Raw genomic sequence first — 8,135 nt, 5'->3', positions numbered from 1 at the left:
GAATGTTGAATTCGGAGTTCAGAGTGGAAATCCGACATTTAAAGTCAATACAGCCAACTTCTGCTGCTAACCACTTGCTGACCGCCTAACGCCGATCGGCAGCAACAGAGTGGCTCCCTTGTTCCTTCAAGACGCATATAGCGTCATCTCGCGTGGCGTGAGATTTGACAGGTGCTCGCCTCTGTAATCCCATGGGACCCATGCAGGCTGGTATATAGAAACGGCCTAAACAGTTCGCTGGTGGACAGTTCCCGGCGAACTTGGCATTTAACGCGATTTGAAAAAAAAATTGTGTTTGTATTTTACAATACAGTCAATGGCTGCTGACTTCAGCTGTTAATAGCAAAGACCCCTTACAAGCTAGAAACACCAAAGGCAGGGCGTGTTAAGGAGGACATTGGGTACAATAGGAAAAAAATAAAAGTTTTCAAGAAGACCTTGTAGTTTTTGAGAAAATAAATGTTATAGTTAGAGGAAAAAAGTTGTGATTTAAATGCAGTAAAATGACAGATTATATATTAACATTTATAAAATGTATTTTTTTAATGTTCTGAGAGTGGGAAATAAAATAATGAGGTGGGGTCCTGCGTCCCAAGCCTCTTTAACCCCTTGTTGTCCCCCATTGGTATAGCTATAATGCAGAACCCCGGCTATGTGGGACTTCGCATCCTGAGCTATCTCTATATACCAGCCCGCATGGTCCATAGAAAGGGGGGCTCCAGGGGAGAGGGGTGGCCAAGCCTCCCCCCTCTCCCCCAGAACCCTTGTCCAATCCATGGACAGGGGGCTCTTCCCCACCTTCAGTGCCCCAGGAGCAGGTGGGAGGTGTCAACATACTGGGAGCGGGGTTCATGGTGACATCTGGGAGTCCCCTTTAAGAAGGGGACCTCCAGATGCCTGCTCCTCCTCAGGAGAAATGAGCCCCTTAACCCATTTCCATAAAGCGTGGGTACAAGAGGATCTCTGCCACACCCGATGCCACACATAGCTAGAGCTAAAGTAACTTTACATTTTAGCTTCAAAGCTCCCCATTGGTCTATTAACAGACTAATGGGGATCCTTCTGATCACCATGGATCGGTTAATAGACCAATGGGTTGCCAAATTTAAAGATGCTTAAGCGCTCTAGCTATACTTAGTATAGCTAGAGCTCCATCTCCCTCCTGCGCAGCTCCTGCATTCCTCCCCACCCAGCGCACCTATCGTGCCCACCCACACTCACACCCTGAAGCACACTGATATCATAAATGTTGCCTAAATTTAATAAGCTTCTTTACCAGGGTTAGGCAAACTTTTTGACCTGTGAGCCACAAAGGGATCTTAAATTTTACAGAGGGGTTGGACCAGTGTAGGTACCCAAGTATCCCAATGTAGGTAGCCAGATGTGCCCCTGTTGTTAGGCAGCCCCCTCCCAACTTTAGGTTGTAAGTGTACCCCCAGTGTTAGGCAGTACCCTCCCCATTTTGGGTTGGCAGGTGTGCCCAAAGGGGTTAAAGAGGCTTGGGAGGGGGACCTCACATAATTTTTTAATATTTCCTACATTCTGAACACTCATCTATATGATAAAAAATTATATACACATGTAATACATTATCTGTCATTTTACCGTAGTAACTTTGCTATTTTTTCTCTCAATTTACCATACATTTTCTCAAAAACTATAAGTTTTTTTTTCTTGTACCCACATACCCTGAAAAATTGGTGTTTCTAGCACGTAAGGGTGCTTTGCAGTTAACCGCTAAAGTCAGCGGCCCAGGAAACATTCCTCACACTTAGAACAAGAATGTTTTTAAATTGTTTTCCCCCCAAACTATACAGTCTTTTTGATTTTTTCCCTCTTGTACCCAATGTCCTCTTTCACATGACCGGAAATTTGGTGTTTCGAGCATGTAAGAGGGCTTTGCTATTACCCGCAAAAGTCAGCAACCAAGGAAACATTTCCCATGCTCAAAACGACAATTTTCAAACCAATTTTCTCAAAAACCATAAGGTCTTTTTGAAAAATGTTTTTTTTCTTCTACCCACTGTCCTTCACATACCCTAAGATTTGGTTTTTCTAGCACCACTAAATGGACAGCCCTGGGAACATTTCCCATACTCATAATGAGAAATTTAAAATAGATTTTCTCAAAAACTATAAGGTCTTTTTGTTTTGTTTTTTATCTCTTGTACCCACTGTTCCGGAAGTGACGTCAGCCGCTAGAGGGAGAAGTCTCCGATGGAACGCACGGAAGCAGGTATGTATCTGCCCGCCGCTCGCTGCCCACCACAGCCCCACAGACACTTACGATCTGGAGGGGAGCACAGAGGGGAGAGCCCCGAGGTGAGGGAGAGGGGGGAACTACCCCTCTCCCCGCCGACTGTGGGCAAGGCTTTCCCCTCATGCTGCCACCCCTCCAGCACCCACAAAACGGCCGCGAGCGGGCCCCGGGGGGGGGGCCCGCTCAGAAAATCTGCAGGGGGGCCCGGTGGGGCCTAGTTACGCCCCTGCCTGAAAATTTGGTGTTTCTAGCACATAAGAGGACTTTGCCATTACCCGCTAAAGTAAGCGGCCCTGGAAACATTTCCCACACTCAGAATAAGAACTTTAAAATCAATTTTCTCAAAAACTATAAGGTCTTTTATTTTTTTTCCCCTCTTGTACCCACTGTCCTCCTCCACATACAATTTCTCCTGTAAATTGTGTGTTTCTAGTTCGTAAGTGGGCTTTGCTATTAACCACTAAAGTTGTTGGCTGTTTGCCTGCCGTAAGTTTATTATTACTATAATATTTGTGGTAAATTTGTGTTAGTGAACCGAAAATTTGATGGCCGCCCACATCACTACAGGCAGATACTGACACTGCTGTAGCCATGTAGATGTAACATTAGATGTGTGGCTCTGCATAGTCGAGGGAGTATCATTTTAATATATTAAGTAATGTGCACATAGCTGAGGAAATAATATAAGGGCCAAAATAAAAATACAAGGGAAGTAAAATATATAACATGTATGAGTGTATTTGAATTATACACATTGTATGAAGACACTGTAAAAAATAATACATTTATTAAATGAGTGCCTACTGCCTGCAGAAAAGCCAGGTATACAGTAGGTGCCCTCAGTATAACTAGGTATAGTTGCCCACAGTATAGCTAGATATAGGTGCCCTCAGTATAGCCAGACATGGAGGGCACCTATATCTAGCCAAGTATAGCCAAGCATGGGTGTCCCCAGTATAGCCAGGTATAGGTGCCCACATTACAGCCAGGCATAGGTGCCCACAGTATAGCCGGATATAAGTGCCCTCAGTATAGCCAGACATGGATGCCCACAGTATAGCCAGGCATGGGTGCCCACATTATAGCCATGTATAGATGCCCTCAGTATAGGTAGGTATAGCTGCCCACAGCATAGCCTAGCATGGGTGCCTCAAGTATAGCCTCCAATATAGCAAAATATAGGTAGCCAGTTATGTGCCCCAGGGGAAGGAGGAGCAATGGCAACACACAGCGGCAGGGATCAGGGGCCACTCCCCTCTCCCTCACCTCGGGCTCCACCTTCAGCGCTACCCCCTCCACCATTGACTTGGACGTTATAGTACATTATTTAGCCATGCGTTTTGTGCACCGTTTTCATCGCCCAGTGATGGAACGAAAATGGCACATGTGTTACATGTAAAAAAAAAAAAACCATTACCGAGCATGTGCAACACACATAACACAGCAAATGTATTGCTAAACGCACAGCATGCAGCACTTTCTAAATATTGCTACACGTTACACGCAACGCTACGTGTGCGCTGTGAATGTCGCACAGACTTTGTATTGCTGTGCGTTAGTCTGCGTTGGAACAATTTGTAGCATGCGACTTTAACGTCGCACTGTGAAAAAGGCCTTAAACATAAAATACAACTGTGGAATATCTTAAAAAGTCATTTTTAGGAAAAGGAAGATGGATATAATTGTTTATTTCATGAGTTTATTTTCGTTTCGGGTGTCCTTTAAATAAAGGATCAATTAGAGACTGATGTGAGATAATTATCATTCAAGTTTAAGAGGGACCCATAGGTGGTGATGGACCAAACATCAAATTTTGTGTTCACAAAGAAAAATTTACTGCAAAAATTTGTGAACCAAATGATCGCGGCAGGCGTCATAAACTTTAATGGCAGACGACCTTCTAAAGTTTTCAGGGCATCTCTACAGCCATAATTTATTTCAAAAAGGTGAAAAAAGTTTACCAAAACTTGGACAGTGGCATGGCAGAGCAGGGTCAAGTGCAAAATGGCCACCCCAAACATTTTTGCGCAAAAGCTTTTTTTAATGGTTATTTTTCAAGTTTAATGGCTGCCGACTTTCACTCTTAATAGCAAAGCCCACGTATATGCTAGAAACACAAAATGTGCAGAGGGTGTTAAAGAGGACTGTGGAAACAAGAGGAACAATTTTATTTCAAAAACACCTTGTATTTTTAAACTGGAATGGGCAAAGATGGAGGAATAATGCATTTTTTCAATTTTTTTTTTTTACTCTTTTTCCCATTAACCACTTCGCATCCAGACCTTGTTTTCCCCTTATTGACCAGAGCAGTTCTTACCCTTTAGCGGTATCCCTGTTTAATCACCAATAACTTCACCTGTACTCGTGCCACTTAAATGATCTATATATCGTTTTTTTCAAGACAAACTAAGCTTTCACTGGGGGGTATTTGGTCCCAAATAAAATTTTCCTCTCTATGCATTTTAATGGGAAAAAGGGGGGGGGGGGGGGATAAAAAAAATGCATTATTTCTCAATTTTGATCAATTTCTGTTTAAAAATAAAAAAATTGCGATTGACATAAAAACTGTGCCATCAGTTAAAGTCGCCCCAGTATAGATATCCAGATGTGTCCCCAGTATCACCCCCCCCCCCCCTAGTATAGCCAGATGTGTCCCCAATATCAGCCCCCCAGCATAGCCAGATGTGTCCCCTGTGTTTGCCATTCCCAGAATAGATTGACAGATGCACCCCCAGAAATAGTGCCCCTCTTTATAGCCAGATGTGTCCCCGGGATCAGGATTACCCCATTATAGCCAAATGTACCCCCAGGATTACTGCTGCCCCCCATTATAGCCAAATGTGCCCCCAGTATTAAGGTATGCCCCCCCCCCCCAGGTGCCCAGATGTGCAAAATTTGTAACCCCCCTCCCCTTTGTTACTAAGATGTTTCCCACTAACATTGTATACCCCCTTTGCAAATCCCCCCCTCCCCCCAAGAATCCATAGCCAGATGCCTCCCCCCCACCAGGCAGCCCCCTCCGTGCAGAAATAGTTAAAAAAATGCACAACCAAGCAGCCTCACTCACCTTACCTCGGTCCTGCGACTATCCTGAAGCCTGATCCTCTGACCACCGCTCTGCAGCCAGCCGCATATTGCCGGTAACTCGGGTCCCGGCTTGATGACGTCATCAAGCCGGGACCCGGGTTTCAGGCAATATGCGGCTGACTGCAGAGCGGGGAACAGAGGATCGGGCTTCAGGGTAGTCGCAGGACCAAGGTAAGGTGAGTGAGGCTGCTTGGTTGTGCATTTTTTTAACTATTTGTGCGCCGAGGGGGACAGATGAAGGATCGCTGCAGTTCACTACTGCAGCGATCGTTCATGGGAGGGGGGTGAACTAATTGGCCAAAAGGGAACATGTTCCCTTCCACCAATTAGCAATGCAGCTGACAGTGCCGGAGAGTGCGCTCTGCAGCGCACCCGACCGTGCACAGCAGGGCTGCAACCAGGTCAGTATATCTACGTGGCTGTGGCTTGGAGGGTGCCACAGCTGACGTAGATATACTGTAGCAGTGGGGAAAGTGGTTAAAATGCGTACAAAATAAAATTCTTCTTTGGACAAAATATTACCCGATGAAAGTCTAGTTTGTTTTGAAAAAACAAACAAACGAAAAAACAAAACAAAACAATACATTATATAGATCAGCAGGGATGTCATAAGCAGGGATAAATATATTGATTAAATAGGGACATGGCTAAAACAACAAAACTACTCTGGTCCATAAGAAGGAAATCAAGGTCTGGATGCGAAGTAAAATTAGATTAGAAAGGACAACTGTTCACTTTTATCTGACCATTTATTTTACAAGAACTTTGCATGTGTCTATTAAATAATTATTGAGGGACAGGTATATTTATTGTTACAAAGATGTAGAGGAGCTTAAAGTGTACCAGAGATGGGGCGACAGTAGCACTGCGCAGGCGCAGAACGCTGCCAGGGACATGAATGTGTCGGGAGCACGCAGGTGGCCAGGCCACACATGTGCAGTTTGCCCCGGACCGGAGGACTTTCCAGGGTCATTTGTGGGTGAATCTGAATTGAGTCAGAAGAGAAGGGTGTGGGAGCAATCAGCCTCGAGGTGGCTTAAAGAAGCACTGGGTATGTTTTTTCTTTTTTTTCTTTTTGTGACCCCATCTTAGTTTTCCTTTTAACAAGTATTTGCATTTTGAATGCATATGCTGGTCAAAGAGCTAATAATTCTTAAGTTTCAGATCAGGGAAATATAATTGATCTTGAAGGTATCAGATAACTTGTTGATGGATGGATGGATTTTGTATGCATAAGAATTCTCAGCCCATGAAAAAGGGAATGTTTGAGAAATCCTCAGGGCCCATTCACACTTAAAAGCGCAAAACGCCGGTGATTCCCGCTGGACACTGCAGCGTTTTTTCCGCGATCGCGTTTAGCGCTTCTATATAGCACTGAAACACGATCGCCGGGAAATCGCCTGAAAATGGTGCAGGCTATATGTTTGCGTTTGGCAATTTGCATTAATCGCCGGCGATTAAAGCAAATCGTCCAAGTGAGAATGGGCCCATAGGGTTTTATTGCACTAGCGCTTTAAAAAGCACTAGCGCTTAAACATTTTGCCAAAATCGCAGGCAAAACGCTCTAGTGTGAATGGGCCCTTAGAGATATTCAATACCAGAGAAAAAATTCAAATAACATTTGCAGGCAAGCTGGAATCATTAACATCTCAATGACCATCTATTCTGTGTTTAATAATTTTTCCTGGCACATGTCTGTTGTGATGGTATGAATTTGTACTGCACTATACAGTCATTTTGTGTTTTCCCTACAGGAATGAAACTTGTGTTTGAGAATGGGAAACCAGTACTTATACGCGAGGGAATCAAAAAGATTCGCAAGATTCCAATGGAAGGTAAATCTCCAACTGGAAAACATTTAACATGTCTGAATTAGCATATATAGAAATGCAATGATCATAAGTCAGTACAGACTAGCAGGTTTGTTCCAGTTGGGCATGGTAAGATTCGGAGGACAACAGAATCTAGCAGAATATGCTAGCAAGTTGAGGGGCTTATACACACCATGCAGTTTCCCCATCAGATCAACTGATCGATAATCTCCAGCATGTTTCATCTGCTTCCGATTGTGAAAGTGATGGATTTTGAGATCAGTACTGCACAAAACTGATCTCTTTCCGGATCAGAAGCAGATCAGACATGCTGGAAATCATAGCTTGATCAGTTAATCTGAGGTGAAAACTACATGGTGTATATAAGCCTAATGCTGTATAGACACTATGCAGTTTTCCTGTTAGTTCGCCGCATGGATAGATCATTTCAGCATGTATGATCTGCTTCCAATTGAGAAAGATGATTTTGTAGAGTAGTGCACAAAATCCCTCTTTTGATTGGAAGCAGATTGGACATGCCAGAAATTATCAATCTATTGACCTTAGGAGAAAATTGTATGGTTTGTATACAGCATAAAGCCTAACATTGCAGATCAATCTTTCAGTTAGTCTGAGGCTGAGTTCCCACTTGAGCTGAGAATGGAAATTTGTTGTCTGTTCTCCGCTCAACGTGAAACTGAAAGAGAACGGTCCCTATTTTATACATAGAAGCCGTTCACACTTGTCAGTCTGCAACAGATCCTTGAGATCCTTGCAGTAAGTGGGTTGCACCTCTGCAGTCCCGGGAGTTCCCCCGGGATGTGTTCCCCCGTGTTGTATATGGGGGAAATACATCTTCCCTGGCTACAGCCTGACCACTGGAGTGTGCATAAAGGGTTCTGGAGTGGCACACCTTACCCGAGTGTTGGGTGCTAGACCTGGGTACTAAGCCATGTCACCCCAAAGTCAATAACAGC

Source organism: Hyperolius riggenbachi, chromosome 7 (assembly GCF_040937935.1).
Source record: "Hyperolius riggenbachi isolate aHypRig1 chromosome 7, aHypRig1.pri, whole genome shotgun sequence".
Classification (NCBI taxonomy): domain Eukaryota; kingdom Metazoa; phylum Chordata; class Amphibia; order Anura; family Hyperoliidae; genus Hyperolius; species Hyperolius riggenbachi.
The sequence above is the reverse complement of the archived record's forward strand: the minus strand, read 5'-3'. Positions refer to the sequence as shown.